Source organism: Somniosus microcephalus, chromosome 4 (assembly GCF_052327205.1).
Source record: "Somniosus microcephalus isolate GS21.2 chromosome 4, FLI_Smic_1.0, whole genome shotgun sequence".
Taxonomy (NCBI): domain Eukaryota; kingdom Metazoa; phylum Chordata; class Chondrichthyes; order Squaliformes; family Somniosidae; genus Somniosus; species Somniosus microcephalus.
In genome coordinates, this window is record NC_140990.1 from 67,697,190 (window position 1) to 67,714,843 (window position 17,654).

The window sequence follows — 17,654 nt, forward strand, 5'->3', positions numbered from 1 at the left end:
GTGGCGGGAAAGCGCGGGAGGCGCCATCTTAACTCGGCGGGGAAGAAAGAAAAGCGCGGGAGGTGCCATTTTGATCCATCGGGGACGGAGGAAAAGCGCGGGAAGCGCCATTTTAGATTTTCAAGATGCCGAAGACTGGCAATATTACTGCTTTCGATAGTGATATAGAAGATTGGACCACATATGTGGAAAGAGTGGAGGTATATTGCAAGGCGAATGAAGTAGCGGATGATAAAAAGGCATCGGAACTTCTAAATCTGATGGGCGCAAGGACATATGGGCTGTTACGAAACTTGATCACCCCAGCCAAACCGATGGACAAGAATTTTAAGGAGATTGTTGATACCCTACAGGAGCACTTAAACCCAACACCGCTGCTGATAGCGGAACGATTCAAATTCTTCAGGAGGAATCAGCACAAGAATGAAAGTAACGCTGATTACCTCACCGAATTACGAAAGCTGTCAAAGCACTGCCAATTCGGGGCAGGACTGGCAGATTCTCTACGAGACAAATTCGTCTGTGGTCTCCTAAGCGAAGGAACACAGAAAAGACTACTTTCTGAGAAAGATTTGACACTGGACAAGGCTTTCAGTGTGGCTGTATCATACAAAGCAGCAGCAAGAGGAGCTGCAGAGATACAGCAAAAGCCACAGGACTTCGGTACCCATGAAATGACACGGGTTTCGAGAGATGTTATCGCTGCAGCAGATCCACCCATGACCAGAAGGACTGCTGGTTCAAGGACAAAGCATGCAGGCAATGCGGAAAGATGGGACACATTGCACGTGTATGCAGATCTGGAAAAAAATCCGCTGACAGTAAAAAGGTCAATAAGGAAAAGTACAGAAAGGTACAAATGATGATGGACAGTAGCTCCAAAGACCAGAAGAGCGATAGCGACTCCGGAAACAAGAGACTAAGCTGTCTCAAATTACATAATGTAATTGCCAAAGAAGATTACCAGACCATTTGGGTTACCCTCACGATAGCGGGGTCCCCATTCAAAATGGAGCTAGATACAGGATCAGCTCTGACCGTCATGAGTTGATGGGATTACGAGCGGCAATTTCCGCATATACCTTTGAAAGACACATCCATTATCTTGAAGACATATACGGGGCAGAAAGTATACCCCAGAGGGAAAATAAGGGTGCCTGTTGTATACAACGGCAAGGAAATACAGAAGTTGTATTTATACGTTCTGCAAGATGTTGGTCCACCGTTGTTGGGACGTGAATGGATCAGAAAGAGACGTTTAGACTGGCACTCCATTCAGGCACTGACGGTGACCAGTAAGAAAAAAAATGATGATGACGTCATACCTGGACGATTAAAAGAAATCTTGGCTAACGCCAAAGAAGTGTTTCAACAGGAACTAGGAACCCTGAAAGGTGCCACTGCATCAATAAAAGTGGAAGATGCGGCAATTCCCAAGTTTTTTAAGGCAAGGCCAGTGCCATACGCAATTCGTCCAGCCGTCGAGGCAGAGCTGGAGAATTTGGAAAAAGCAGGCATGTTATCCAAGGTAGATTGGAGCGAGTGGGCAACACCCATCGTCCCGGTCATGAAGAAAATGTTGAATAATGATAAATCTGAAGAACAGAGAAAAATTCGCATCTGTGGGGACTTCAAGGTGACTGTAAACCCGGTTCTTCACATGGTACAGTATCCTCTTCCGAGGATAGAAGATATTTTCGCCTCACTATCCGGAGGGAAACATTTCACCAAAATTGACTTAGCACAGGCATATCTACAGATGGAGGTTGAGGAGGCCTCTAAAATGTATCTCACGATAAACACACACAAGGCCTGTACCAGTACAATCGACTGGTTTTTGGAGTGGCATCAGCTCCGGCTATCTGGCAAAGAGCTATGGAGCAAGTCCTGCAAGGGATTCCGGGGACTCAATGCTACCTAGACGACATCCTTGTAATAGGAGAAAACGACAACGAGCACCTTGCCAACTTGGAGCAGGTGCTCACGAGGCTGAGAGAACGGGGCCTACGAGCAAATCGCCCCAAGTGCGAATTTTTCCAGAAACAAATATCATATTGTGGCCATGTCATTAACGAAGAAGGGTTGCATAAGTCAACTGAAAAAATTAAAGCGGTCGTAAAGGCCCCAACGCCTGAAAATGTCTCACAATTAAGGTCGTTCCTGGGATTAATAAATTACTATCATAAATTTTTACCGAACTTGTCAACGGTTCTGCACCCTCTTAACGCACTGCTACAAACAGGAGTAGTTTGGAAATGGAGCGAAGACTGTAAACGTGCCTTCCATAAATGCAAAGGCTTGATCACATCCAGGGAAGTGTTGGCTCATTACAACCCATCACTGCCAATCAGACTGGTGTGCGATGCATCCCCTTACGGCGTGGGAGCGGTATTATCGCATAGATTCCCTGATGGCTCAGAGCGGCCGATAGCTTTTGCGTCACGCTCATTGAACTCAGCTGAGCGTAACTGTGCCCAGATCAACAGGGAGGCACTCGGCCTGGTGTGGGGGGTGAAGAAATTCAACCATTACCTACACGGACAAAAATTTACCTTGTTGACTGACCATCAACCCCTCGTCTCCATATTCAACCCTAAAAAGAGCGTTCCCATTATGACAGCGCAAAGGCTACAGAGGTGGTCCCTTTTCCTAGGGGCACACCAATATGACATAGAATACAAAGGAACAAAACAGCATGGGAATGCTGACGGGTTATCGCTCCTACCGTTGCCAACGGTAGAAGAGGCGCCTACAGTGGACCCAGTGGAGATGTTCCACTCGCCCACAGTGGAATGTCTACCGGTGACAAATTCTACCTTTGAAAAGGAAACGAGAAATGACCCGACTCTCTCACAAGTCTACGATTTAACGGTGAAGGGATGGCCAGCACATGGCGAACCACTGTTGCCAGCATTCTCGCAAAGAAGAGAACAGCTGTCAGTGTGCCGAGGAACCTTGATGTGTGGATCCAGAGTGGTGATTCCACCCAAACTCCAGGATAAAGTGCTAAAGGAGCTTCACGAGAGGCATCTGGGTGGAGTGAAAATGAAGAACTTAGCCAGAGCATTTGTGTGGTGGACAGGTATCAATGGAGACATCAAAGAAATGACCAAGAGCTGTCTAGGATGCCAGAAGGTCCAAAACGCCCCACCACAAGCCCCTCTACATCCATGGGAGTGGCCCTCATCTCCATGGCAAAGGGTGCATATCGACTTTGCTGGTCCATTTATGGACTCAATGTTCTTAATCGCGGTGGATGCACACTCCAAGTGGCCGGAGGTAATAAAGATGTCCTCCACCACCATGGAAAAAACCATCACAGTATTAAGGACCATATTCACCAGGAATGGGCTGCCTGAACAGATCTGTTCTGATAATGGACCGCAATTTGTATCCGAAGAATTCAGGAAGTTCTTAAAAACAATGGGGTTAAGCACTACACGTCCGCCCCATTCCATCCCGCCACCAATGGATTAGCTGAAAGGTTTGTCCAGACCTTCAAGAAGGCCATAAAGGCCATGGGTAATGAAGACATAAATCTACAACATAAGGTAGATAACTTCTTCTTTGCGTACAGGAATGCAACACATGTGGTTACAAACCAAATCCCCGCCATGATGGTTTTCAATAGAAGACTAAGATGCCAGCTGGATTTGGTCAAGCCAAACGTCAGAAGGGACGTAGAGAACTGGCAATTTCAAAGCATGAAGGAAAGGCCAACTAGAACCTTCCAGATAGGTCAACCAGTTTTGGCCCGGGACTACCGTACTGAGAAATGGCAGCCTGGAACTATTTGCACACGACTAGGACCGCTGATGTATACCGTGGACATTGGAGAAAGCATAATAAGGCGCCATGCTGACCAGATCATAGAGTCATCCGAAAAAGGACAACCTACACCACAACTCTATATGCCTAGTGATGAAGCAGAGATACCCATAGTATCTACCTCCGATCCGGTGATACTGGAACCAGATGAACCCGACACTGGCATTGAAGCCGAATCGACCTTGCCAAAAGAACCTACTACACCACCAAAACCTACTACACCACCGAGGCGTTATCCGGACCGGGTCAGGAAGCCTCCAGAGAGACTGAATTTGCAATTGATTAACTTCAGCAAATGTGTAGATTATTGTTCTTGTAAAAATGTTATTTAATGATTACTTAAAATGTTATGTACTATTTATCTAAAAGGGGAGGAATTGTAGTGTGTGTACCTTTAAGAGGAACTATGTTTTTGAAGCCCCTGTATACTGTAGTGCCAGTCGTGACCACTCACGTATATAAGCCTTTGTAGCGTCTTGTGTACTTTAGTTCACCTCCAGACTTTGTTCAGTAAACGCTTGTTAAATCAACTCCTGCATTCCGTGTCTCCATTAACACACGGATCTAACAAATATAGATTGTAAAGAGTTGGTGACCCAGCACTGACCCCTGCGGAACACCACTTGTTACTGATTGCCAGTCTGAGAATGAAACATTTATCCCAACTCTCTGCCTTCTGTTAGATAGCCAATCCTCTATCCATGCCAGAATATTACCCCCAATCCCGTGATTTTTTATCTTAAGCAATAATCTTTTGTGTGGCACCTTGTCAAATGCCTTTTGGAAGTCTAAATACACTATGTCCACTGGTTCCCCTTTATCCACCCTATACGTTACTTCCTCAAAGAACTCCAGCAAATTTGTCAAACATGACTTCCCCTTCATAAAACCATGCTGACTTTGTCCTATTAAATTATGATTATCCAAATGTCCTGTTACTGTCTCCTTAATAATGGACTCCAAAGTTTTACCTACCACAGATGTTAGGCTAACCGGTCTATAGTTTCCAGCCTTCTGTCTACTGCCCTTTATAAATAAGGGTGTGACATTAGTAGTTTCCCAGTCTGCCGGGACCTTTGCTGAGTCCAGAGAGTTTTGGAAAATTATTACCAATGCATCCACAATCCCTACCGCCACTTCCCTCAAGACCCTAGGATGTAAGCCATCAAGTCCAGGTGATTTATCCGCCTTGAGTCCCATTCTTTTACCGAGTACCACTTCCTTAGTGATTTTGATCGTGTTTAGCTCCTCCCCCCCCCTTTAGCTCCCTGTTTGTCCAGTGTTGGGATATTCTTAGTGTCTTCTACTGTAAAGACTGATATAAAATATTCATTTAGTGTTTTTGCCATCTCCATCTTTCCCACCATTAATTTCCCGGTCTCATCCTCTAAGGGACCAACATTTACTTTAGCCACCCTTTTTCTTTTTATATAACTATAAAAACTCTTACTATCTGTTTTTATATTTTTTGCTAATTTACTTTCATAATCTATCTTCCCTTTCTTAATCAATCTTTTTGTTATTTTTTGCTGTCTTTTAAAGTTTTCCCAATCCTCTATCCTCCCACTAGATTTGGCTACCTTATATGCCCTTGTTTTTAGTCGTATACTATCCTTAATTTCTTTACTTAGCCACGGATGGCTGTCTTTTCTTTTACACCCTTTTCTTCTCAGTGGAATATATATTTTTTGGAAGTTGTAAAATAACTCCTTAATTGTACACCACTGATCATGTATCGTCTTACCCTTTAATCTATTTTCCTAATCCACTCTACTCAATCCCGCAGTCATACCTTCATAGTCTCCTTTATTCAAGCTTAGCATGCTTGTTTGAGATCCAACCTTCTCACCCTCTAATTGAATATGGAATTCAACCATGTTATGGTCACTCATTCCAAGGGGATCCTTTACTAGGACATTTTTAATTAATCCTGTCTCGTTACACAGGACCAGATCTAAGGTTGCTTGCCCCCTGGTCGGTTCAGTTACATACTGCTCAAGAAACCCATCCCTAATACACTCAATGAACTCATCCTCAAGGCAGCCCTGCCCAATTTGATTTGTCCAATTAATATGATAGTTAAAATCCCCCATAATTATAGATGTTCCCTTATTACAAGCCTCAACTATATCCTGATTGATACTCCGTCCAACAGATTTGCCACTGTTCGGAGGCCTATAGACTACGCCCACTAGTGCTTTCTTCCCCTTATTATTCCTTATCTCCACCCAAACTGTTTCATTATCCTGATCTTTTGACCCAATATCATTTCTCTGTATTACAGTGATTCCTTCCTTTATTAACATAGCCACCCCACCTCCCCTTCCTTCCTGCCTGTCCTTCCTGATCGTTAAGTAACCTGGTATGTTTAATTCCCAGGCATTGTCACCCTGCATCCATGTTTCTGTAATGGCCACAAGATCATACCCATATGTAGTTATTTGTGCCATTAACTCGTCTATTTTGTTACGAATGCTACGTGCATTCAGATAGAGAACTTTCAAATATGTTTTGTGACACTTAGTTCCTGCTTTTGCCCTTTTTATTACTTTACCTTTTACTCCATACCTTCTGCCCCTTCCTGACACGTTCTAGTTTTTAATTTCCCCACTGCTACCTAAGTCTATGACCTTCTCTGTTGTCATTTTTATTATTTGCTCTCCAGGAACCTCCCCCCCACTAGTTAGTTTAAAGCCCTCTCTACAGCCCTAGTTATATGATCCGCCAGGTCTCTAGTCCCAGCACTGGCCTAGTGAAGCCCATCCCAACGGAACAGCTCCCTCCTACCCCAGTACTGGTGCCAGTGTCCCAGGAAGCAAAACCCATTTCTCCCACACCAGTCTTTGAGCCACGCATTTAACTCTCTAATTTTATTTGTCCTAGCCAAATTTGCTCGTGGCTCAGGTAATAATCCTTGTGGTTCTGCTTTTTAATTTGGCCCCTAGCTGCTTAAACTGCCTCAGCAGAACCTCCTTCCTTGTCCTATCTATGTCGTTGGTACCAACATGGACCACGACAACTGGATCCTCCCTCTCCCACTCCAAGTTTCTCTCCAGTCCAGAGGAGATGTCCTTAACCCTGGCACCGGGCAGGCAACACAGCCTTCGGGACTCTCGCTCTCGGCTGCAAAGAACTCTATCTATCCCCCAAATGATACTATCCCCTACCACTACAACATTTCTTTTAACTCTTCCCACTTGAATGCCCCCCCGCTCCATGGTGCTGTGGCCAGGTTGCTCATCCTCCCCGCAGTCCCTGTTCCCATCCTCACAGGGAGTAAGTGCCTCGAATCTGTTGGACAAGTGCAAGGGCTGCGGCTCCTCCAACACTACCACCTGGATCCCCGTACCTGCCTCACTTCTAGTCATACCATCCTGACCCTGGCCACGGACTACATCTGAATTAATTAATCTAATTGGTGTGACTACCTCGTGATACACAGAGTCCAGGTAACTCTACCCCTCCCTGATGTGTCTCAGTGTTTGAAGCTCGGACTCCAGCTCTTCAACACGGAGCCGGAATTCCTCGAGCAGCCAACACTTACTGCAAATGCGATCACCGTGAGCATCAATGGTGTCCACCAGCTCCCACATATTACAGCAGCAACACATCACCTGATCTCCCATTCTATGTAATTAATTAAATTTGATATTATTTTTAAATACCCTCTGTCCCGATTCTAGATGATGAACATCGCACCTTAGAAACTATAAACCAAAGAGATTTAAGCTTAAAAAGGGAGAAATACTTACCAACCAATCACTTACCTGCTTTCTGGTGACGTCACACTTGGATTACTTTTTACCTCTCTCCTTCCCTCCGAGTTCCCAGACTGGAGACTGGTAGGCCTTAGCTGGTCTCTGGGACTTTTATAGCCCCGCTGCTGCCGCTGAAACACCCGCCGACGCACTGAGGCCTTACCTGGTCTCTGGGACTTTTATAGCCCCGCTGCTGCCGCTGAAACACCCGCCGACGCACTGAGGCCTTACCTGGTCTCTGGGACTTTTATAGCCCCGCTGCTGCCGCTGAAACACCCGCCGACGCGGGTCTCAGTGAAAGTGGCCCCTGGATTTGGTGTCATAATGTAAGTGGTCCCTGGATTTAGTGTCCAGATTCATTTCCAGCCATTTTGAGATGTCCCTTACCCTGACAACAGAAAGGCAACACGCCCTTCGGGACTCTCGATCCTGACTGTAAAGACTACTGTCTATCCTTCTAATTATAGAATCCCCTGTACGACAGTGTTTCCACTCTGCTCCTCCTCCTTCTTCTTAGGCAGTCCCTCGGAACCGAGGATGACTTGCTTCCACATTAAAAATGAGTTCTCAGATGACTGATGAGTCCAATGCGGGACCTACAGTCTATGTCACAGGTGGGGCAGACGGTGGTTGAAGGGGCGGGTGGGTGGGGTGCTTGGGTTGATGTGCGCTCCTTGTGCTGCCTGTGCTTGGCTTCCGCTTGCTCCCGGCGAAGAGACTCGAGGTGTCCGGCGCCTTCCCGGATGCTTCTCCTCCACTTTGTGCGGTCTTGGGCCAGGGATTCCCAGGTGTCGGTGGGGATGTTACACTTTTTCAAGGAGACTTTGAGGGTGTCCTTGAAGCATTTCCTCTGCCTGCCTGGGGCTCTCTTGCTGTGCCGGAGCTCCGAGTGGAGCGCTTGTTTTGGGAGTCTCGTATCAGGCATGCGGACAATGTGACCCATCCATCGGAGCTGATCGAGCGTGGTCAAAGCTTCGATGCTGGGGATGTTGGCCTGAGCAAGAAAACTGACGTTGGTGCACCTATCCTGCCAATGGATTTGCAGGATCTTGTGGAGGCAGCATTGGTGGTACCTCTCCAGTGCTTTGAGGTGCCTGCTGTACATGGTCCATGTCGCTGAGGCATACAGCAGGGCGGGCATCACTGCTGCTCTGTAGACCATGAGCTTAATGCTGGGTTTGAGGTCCTGGTCTTCAAACAACCTCTTCCTCAGGTGACCAAAGGCTGCACTGGCACACTGAAGGCTGTGTTGGACTTCGTCGTCGACGTCTGCCCTTGTTGATAGTAGGCTCCCGAGGTATGGAAAGTGGTCCACATTGTCCAAGGCCTTGTCATGGATTTTGATAATCGGGGGGCAGTACTGTGTGGTGGGGACAGGTTGGTAGAGGACCTTTGTCTTACGGATGTTTAGTGTAAGGCCCATGCTCTCGTACGCTTCGGTGAAGGTGTTGACAATGGTTTGGAGTTTGACCTCCGAGTGAGCGCAGACACAAGCGTACTGTAATTCGACGACAGAGGATGGGACGACCTTGGATCTGGACTGGAGGTGACGGAGGTTGAAGTTTCCCGTTTGTTCTGTAAATTAGCTCCACTCCAGTGGGGACCTTACTGAGGGTGAGATGGAGCATTGCAGCAAAGAAGATCGAGAAGAGTGTTGGTGCGATGACACAGCCTTGCTTGACCCCGGTTCGTACATGAATTGGGTCTGTGGTGGAACCGTTGGTCAGGATCACAGCTTGCATGTCGTCATGAAGCAGGCGGAGGATGGTGACAAACTTTTGAGGGCAGCCACATTTGAGGAGGACACTCCATAATCCCTCATGGTTGACAGTGTCGAAGGCCTTTGTGAGATCATAGACGGCCATGTACAGCGGTTGGTGCTGTTCCCTGCATTTCTCTTGTAGTTGACGCGCGGTGAAGATCATGTCCATTGTGCCCCTTAGTGGGCGGAATCCGCATTATGACTCTGGGAGGAGCTCTTTGGCCACTGGGAGCAGGCGATTGAGGAGGATTCTTGCGATGACTTTCCCTGTGGCAGACAGCAGGGAAACTCCTCTGTAATTACCGCAATCCGACTTGTCACCTTTCTTGAAGATGGTCACAATTACGGCATCTCTGAGATCCTCTGTCATGCTCCCCTCCTTCCAGGTAAGAGAAATTAGTTCACGAATTCGCGGCAGTAGTGCTTCTCCGCCATGCTTTAGTGCCTCGGCGGGGATTCCATCTGTTCCTGAGACCTTGTTGTTCGTCAGTTGTCGGATGGCCTTTTCAACCTCATGCCGGGCTGGGGTTGTGCTGAGATGGTGGCGGGTAGCATGCTGCGGGATGGAGTTGAGGACACTCACGTCGAAGACAGAGTTGCGGTTAACGAGATCTTCGAAGTGCTCCTTCCAGCGGGCACTGATTGCCTCTCTGTCCTTGATGAGTACCTCTCCATTCTTGGCCCACAGAGGGGTAGGGCCTTGGGTGCTTGGGCCATAGATGGTCTTGACTGTGCTAAAGTATCCACGCACGTCATGGTTGTTGGCTAGCTGCTGGATCTCCTGCGCCTTCTCCACCCACCATCTGTTCTTTAGGTCGCGAATTTTTGTTGGAACTCGGCCTTCAGGCGTCTATAGAGCAGCTTTCTTGCTCTTGAGTTCTGTTGCTGTTTCCAGATCAGGAATGCCTTCCGCTTGTGGCTTATTAGCTCCTGGATCTCCTGGTTGTTCTCTTCGAACCAGTCTTGGTGATTCCTGGTCGAGTGACCGTGCGTCTCATCACAGGTGCTGATTATGGAGGCCTTGAGTGCAGACCAGGCGCTGTGGGCACTCTGTGTCTCTGCATGACTGGGAGTCGTCAGGTGTTTGTGAGGCAAAGGCTGAATAGGGCTTTCTTAGCGGGGTCTTTGAGTGCTCCGGCGTTAATTTTCCTGTGGCATTATTTCTGTTGCCGCCGCTGTTTTGGGGCTACATTGATGGAGATGACAGAACGGATTAGGCGGTGGTCTGTCCAGCAGTCGTCAGCTCCTGTCATGGTGCGGGTGATGTGGATGTCCTTGCGGTCCCTCGCTCGGATGATGAAGTAGTCCAGCAGATGCCAGTGCTTGGAGCGAGGGTGCTGCCATGAAGCCTTGTACTTGTCTCTCTGACAGAACAAGGTGTTGGTTATGACAAGGCCATGTTCTAAGCATTTCGACAGGAGGAGGGTACCGTTGGAGTTGGCTTTCCCTACCCCCTCTCTGCCGATCACACCTCCCCAGAGGTCTGTGTCCTTTCCAACTCTGGCGTTAAAAGGCGCCAAGGAGGATCAGCTTGTCGCCCGTTGGGACTCGGGTCAGGGATAGTTCGAGGCTGGAGTAGAATTCCTCTTTGGTCTCATCTGTGGCTTCCAGTGTTGGGGTGTACGCACTGATGACTGTAGCGCACTGTTTCCGGGCTAGGGTGAGCTAAAGAGTCATGAGGCACACGTTTATACTGCTAGGAGAGTCTCTGAGACACCCAGCTAGTTCATTTTTTATGGCTAAGCCTACCCCATGGAGGCGGCGTTCTTCTTCAGGTTTGCCTTTCCAGAAGAAGGTGTAGCCACCACCTTGGTCCTTGAGCTGGCCTTCCCCTGCCCGTTGGGTCTCACTTAGGGCGGCGATGTCAATGTTGAAACGTCTGAGCTCCCGGGCAATGTTCCGGTTTGTCACTGTTGGGGTCCATGAGGGTCCTGATGTTCCAGGTCCTGAACTTCACTTTAAAGGGTGGGAGATGCCTGTGCATGAATTATTTTAATGTGGGTCCCTGGATTTGGTGTCACAATGTAAGTAGTCCCTGGATTTGGTGTCCAGATTCATTTCCAGCCATTTTGAGATGTCCCTTACCCTGACAACAGAAAAGCAATACACCCTCCGGGACTCTCAATCCTGACTGTAAAGACTACTATCTATCCTTCTAATTATGGAATCCCCTATACGACAATGTTTCCACTCTGCTTCTCCACCCGTTGAACAGCCTCCTGTTCCATGATGCCTTGGGCAGCATTCTAGCTGTCCTTCCCAGTCTTTCTCCTGATCCTCACAGGTATTGAGTACTTTGTACCTGTTGGACAGGAGCAGTGTCTGCTGGACTTCCTTCACTACTTCTCCTACATTCCCCTTATCCAGGTGACTGACAGTCACACTCTCCCCTTCCTGCACCTGTGCTTTCTTCTGGTGTGTGACTGTACTCGAATAAATTATCCAGTAATTCCTGCTCCTCCCTTATATGTCAGTGTCTCTAGCTCGGACTCCAGCTCACCGACTCTGAGCTGGAATGTCATGAGGCAGAGACATTTGCTGCAGATGTGGCAGTCTGGGACAGTCTCGTTCACAAACTCCCACATACTACAATCCCCACACACTGCCTGGTCTTTATTAATGAATGAATGAATTTATTTTTTGTTATGTGTAGTTTACTTCTTGAACTATGATTAATTACTTCGCTATTTATCAGTTATGAGCATCTTTAAAAACAGTTAGGGCTAGATTTTCAGTATAGACAGTTTTGGGGCGCTAACCTTAGCGCCCGCCCGAAGTTAGCGCCCGCCCCAAAGTAGCGCCCCGTTGCCGGAAATTCAGTGGCTTCGCCCCAAGAGGTTGGTGGAGCGCTAAAAGAGGCGTTCCACTACTATCTTTAGGCGCTAAGCCGGCGGTGCAGAGCGCAACACCCAAGCTCGGGCGCAGCGCACGGCAGACACTCTGGTGCCAGTGAGCTCTTAAAGGGGAAGGGTGCATGTGTGTTTTTCAAAGGCAGAGTCTGGGGGGAAAAGAAGATCAAGAGGATGTTGATGATGATGATGAAGGAGGAGGAGGAGGAGGAGGAGGAGGAGGAGGAGGAGGAGGAGGTGGTGGTGGTGGTCGGAAACATAAATACACCGTTCACAACAGCACACTGGATCCTTCCACACAACACATGCAGACTGCCTTATATAGTGCAGGAGGAGTGCCCTTTAATTTGCGCTCCCCAGGGTGTGTTGCGTTCCATTTTACAAACGCTCTGGACGCCAGCCGCACAATGGGGCGGTCCGACTGAAGTTTGGATTCGGGGCGGCCAAAGGGCGTTGCACGAGGATGTGACGTCATTTTCTGCGCGCGCATCCGGCCGGCCGCTAAACTTTGCGCCGGCGCTAACGGGCAACTTAATTTGGGGCGGGGCGCAAACTGCGCTGCGCCCGGGCGCTACACGCATAGCGCCCGAAAATCACTTCTCTTAAGGCGCTAACTGCTGGCGCAAGCAACTGAAAATCTAGCCCTTAGAATTTAATCACTTACCTTGTTTTCCTTTGACTTACATTTACTTGCACTAATAAATCCTTACTAAGTCAAGCTTAACACTAACTACTAAAGAGACTAAACACACAAAGGGATATCGATATTCTTACCGATATACTCATGTTAATTTGCTCTGCTGTGTGTTGATTATAACGTCACTTTTTTCTGTGTCCTCCGGTGCGATTATTTATTATTTACTGTTGCTCCTTGGTTTAAATTACTGAGCACCTCCTTCCCCCTCAGCATCCAATTCCCATTCTCACCAAATTCCACTTACCACTCTGTTTAGCAAGCCACTCCGTTTAGTAGATTCTCGAGCTCTGTGCCACACAGCTCATCCTCCTCCTAGTCCCTCCTCCAAAGGTATCTCTGATGTCAGCTATTCCACTCACTTTACCTCCACATTCTTTGACTAAAATGGCGGCGGTTGTTACCCAGAACACTCCGCACGAGAATAGGCCCTATCAATGCTGCAGGGGGCTGATGTGCGCAAACGCGGGGAGGGCATGGTGCGGGGTGGGTCCCACGCGTGCGCAGTGCCGACAGTCGGGTAATGGCGGCGGAAGGTGGAGAGAGGATTCCGGAGCGGGGAGGAGGCAGCAGAGTGCAGTGGAGCAATAGAACCGGCGGGGAGGCTTTATAAACACCCGGGGTGGGCCTCAGGCCCCGAACAAGAGCCTCCGGGCCGGGCGTTTGCCCTGAGTGGGGCGGCAGCTGCAGGGCTTTTTCCCGGTGACAGGCCCGGGTTAACGGCTGCCATCTTGAGAGGCTCAGGGGGCAGCAGGGCGCATGCGCGGCCCCCTTGGCCAGGAACCAGGAGGAGAGAATCTTGTCAATTTCTATCCTGGACTCACAGTGATGGCTTTTGTAAACTCCTTTTACAGGCTGTGAGAAGGGCAGCATTTACAGACCGCAAACTCAAACCAAACATCACATCAAGATCTGACAGAGTCACTCCATTCATCAGGACCTGAATATCATCGGCCTTTGAATGTGGAAGGAGAAATGTTTGTCTGTTCTGTCTGTGGGAAAAGATTTCAAATATCAGCGTGACTGCAAAGGCACCAAGACTCTCACACCCGAGTGAGAGAGTTCCAGTGCACTGACTGTGGAAAGAGCTTTAACCAGTTACACAGCCTGAAAAACATCGCACCGTTCACAGCGGGGAGAAACCGTACACGTGTTCTGTGTGTGGACGAGGCTTCAACTGATCGTCCAACCTGGAGAGACACAAGGACACCTGCACCATGGAGAAACCCTGGAAATGTGGGGACTGTGGGAAGGGATTCAATTACCCATCTGAGCTGGAAACACATCGACGCAGTCACACTGGGGAGAGGCCGTTTACCTGCACCGTGTGTGGGAAGGGATTCACTCAGTTATCCAGCCTCTATACACACCAGCGAGTTCATACTGGAGAGCGACCGTTCACCTGCATTGAATGTGGGAAGGGATTTACTGCTTTATCAACCCTCGTGACACACCAGCGAGTTCACACTGATAAGAGACCTTTTAAATGTTCTGACTGTGAGAAGAGCTTTAAAAGAACAAAGGATCTGTTGACACACCAACGAGTTCACACTGGGGAGAGGCCATTCACCTGCTCAGTGTGTGGGAAGGGATTCACTCAGTCATCCCACCTTCTGACACATCAACTTGTTCACTCTGATAACAAACCTTTTAATTGTTCTGACTGTGAGAAGTCCTTTATAAGTAAAAAGGATTTATTGACACACTTACGCACTTACACTGGGGAGATGCCGTTCACCTGCTCTGTGTGTGGGAAGGGATTCACTTGTTCGTCCCACCTTCTGACACACCAACTTGTTCACTCTGATAAGAGACCGTTTCAATGTTCTGACTGTGAGAAGAGCTTGAAAAGCAAACAACACCTGCTGAAACACCAACACACCCACACTGGGGAGAGGCCGTTCACATGCTCCGTGTGTGGGAAGGGATTCGCCCGATCATCCCACCTGTTGCGACACCAGCGAGTTCACACTGGGGAGAGGCCGTTCATGTGCACTGAGTGCGGGAAGGGATTCACTGATTTATCCGACCTTCTGACACACCAATGAGTTCACACCAGGGAGAGACCGTTCACCTGCTCTGTGTGTTGAAAGGGATTCACTCAGTCATCCCACCTCACCGAACACCGACATGTTCACACTGAAGAGAGACCTTATGAATGTTCTGACTGTGAGAAGAGCTTTAAAAGCACAAGTGGTCCGCTGAAACACCAACGCACTCACACTGGGGAGAGGCCGTTCACCTGCTCCGTATGTGGGAAAAGATTTACTGATTCATCCTACCTGCTGACACACCAGCGAGTTCACACTGGAGAGAGATCGTTCACCTGCTCCACGTGTGGGAAGGGATTCACGGATTCCTACAACCTGCTGGCACACCAACCTGTTCACAGTGGGGAGTGGCCATTCACCTGCTCCATGTGTGGGAAGGGATTCACTGATTCATCCAACCTGCTGACACACCAGCGAGTTCACACCGGGGAGAGGCCATTCACCTGCTCCGTGTGTGCGAAGGGATTCACTCAGTCATCCTCCTTACTGAGACACCAGCGAGTTCACAACCGACTGCAGAGGTTGGATTCTGCTGTTATTGCTGCTGTTAATCACATCCAGGACTGAACTATGTTCATTCTATCAGTTGGGGTTTGTTTCTGCTGATGTTTATAACCCTGTAACTTGGCTGGAGATTAATATTCTGGATAAATGTCAAATAAATCAGCTTTGTTTCAAACACACTTTGTGTCGAGCCTGTGATGTCTCCATGATAAGAGGAGACTAATTGATGTCCTGTTGCTGACTGCTCCATTTTTGGACCGTTTCTCCTTTCTTACTCTGGATTATTTCGGTTCTGATCTAATTGGCCTTCTACCATCCTGGGAGTCCCATGATACAACGATAATGGAGTTGTTGACTAATCACAGCGATCAATCACTATCAATGAGTCTACAACAGACCCAGACATGAGGTGAGGAAAACCCCAGTGGTGGAGAGCTTTAGGAGCCATCGGAGCAAAGTCACCTCTTCCTCCCGAGCATTCTACACTGACCACACGTCATGTCTCAAATTACTCACACACTGTGTCCCAAAATCTCACTCGATGAATGAAATCGGTCCAATTTGCATTTGAATGAATCAACACTAACTGCTTCCACCGTCTCCCTAGGGAGCCTGTCCCATAGATTGACCACTCACTAACTGAAATATTGTTTCCACAGATTGGATTTGAATTTACCCCCTTCAAGCGCAGGCCATGTCCTCTGGTTCTACTGTTCTGGACAGGGTGAAATAACTTGTCGTGCTCTACATTATCCAGTCCCTTTAGAATCCTAAAAACAGCAATCCTATCACTTCTCGACCTTCTCTTTCCAGTGTGAACAGGCCCAGTTTACATAACCTGGACATGTTGGCTCGATACTCAGTTAAATTCTGACACAAACCCTTTGATGCTTCTTAATTGCATTAACCGACACTTCACAGAATCCTAGAATGATACAGTGCAGAAGGCCATTCGGCCCATCGTGCCTGTTCAGCCCTCCGAAAGATCCATCCAATTACAAAAGCAAAATACTGCGGCTGCTGGAAATCTGAAATAAAGAGAGAAAATGCTGGAAATCCTCAGCAGGTCAGGCAGCGTCTGTGGAGAGAGAAACAGAGTTAACGGTTCAGGTCACTGACCTTCCGTCAGAACCTTTCATCACACATTATAATCTAATGTATTACTCACTCTGGTTTAAGCTTATATTGTGGTTAATAACGGCAAACTCTTGTTTCTCCTGATCTGATTACAGTTTCCAACCAGTCGATTCAGTGGAATGTCCTATCAGTGTTGCCATGGAAACCTGTCTGCAGTGAAGCGCCTGTTTGACTTCCTGAAAGTGCAAAGTATCTGCGGACACACTAACACACTCACACTGGGGAGAGGACGTTCACCTGCTCCGTGTGTGGGAAGGGATTCAGTCTATCATCCAACCTGTGGACACACCAGTGAGTTCACACTGGGGAGAGGCAGTTCACCTGCTCCGTGTGTGGGAAGGGATTCACTCTGTCACAACACCTGCTGACACACCAGCAAGTTCACAAGTGACTGCAGGGGTTGGATTCTGCTGTTATTGCTGCTGTTAATCACATCCAGGACTGAACCACGTTCATTCTGACAGTTGGGGTTTGTTTCAGCTGATTTTAGTAACCCCTATAACTGGGCTGGAGTTTAACCTGTATCAATGTCAAATAAATTAGCTTTGTTTCACACACACGCAGTGTGTCGGGTCCTTGATATCTCGACAATAAGATGAGCTGATTGAGGGCTTGTTACAAACTGAGTGGAATCCACCTGAGCACTGAGTTCCCACAACTTGTTAAAAGATGGATCTACAAGATGTCCAAGTCTGACAGGACAGAAAATTCTATTGTATCACAGGGTCCACTTCAACCATCCAGGGCAGTGAGCCCCGGTAACATTGGATTTTAACCTATGGGAAATATTCTGATAATCTGTTATTGTCACAGGGCAAAGCAGCCTTGTTACTTTAACATCAATTTATTCAGACTCAATGGACAATCCGATCTCCAAAGTGAAACGTCTCCTTAAAGCTGACGGTGTCGGCAGTTCTGCAGCTCATTTCTCAGTGTGAGCGTGTCAGAATGAAAAGCTTTAACAACAGCCGATGTTTCACAAAGGGAGACTTCACCAGACCAAAGGCCATTGGTGGAGTTTAATGGGCTGTTTGTGTCACTGGGCTACAGGAGGCCATTTTTAACTGAAGG

General features: G+C 48.0%; 1 pseudogene; it reads left to right on the forward strand.

The window, feature by feature from the left end:
* The window catches only part of LOC147119124 (uncharacterized), a 149,593-nt pseudogene extending 132,565 nt beyond the window's left edge, over nucleotides 1-17,028 (forward strand).
* Nucleotides 17,029-17,654: the final 626 nt, after the last annotated feature.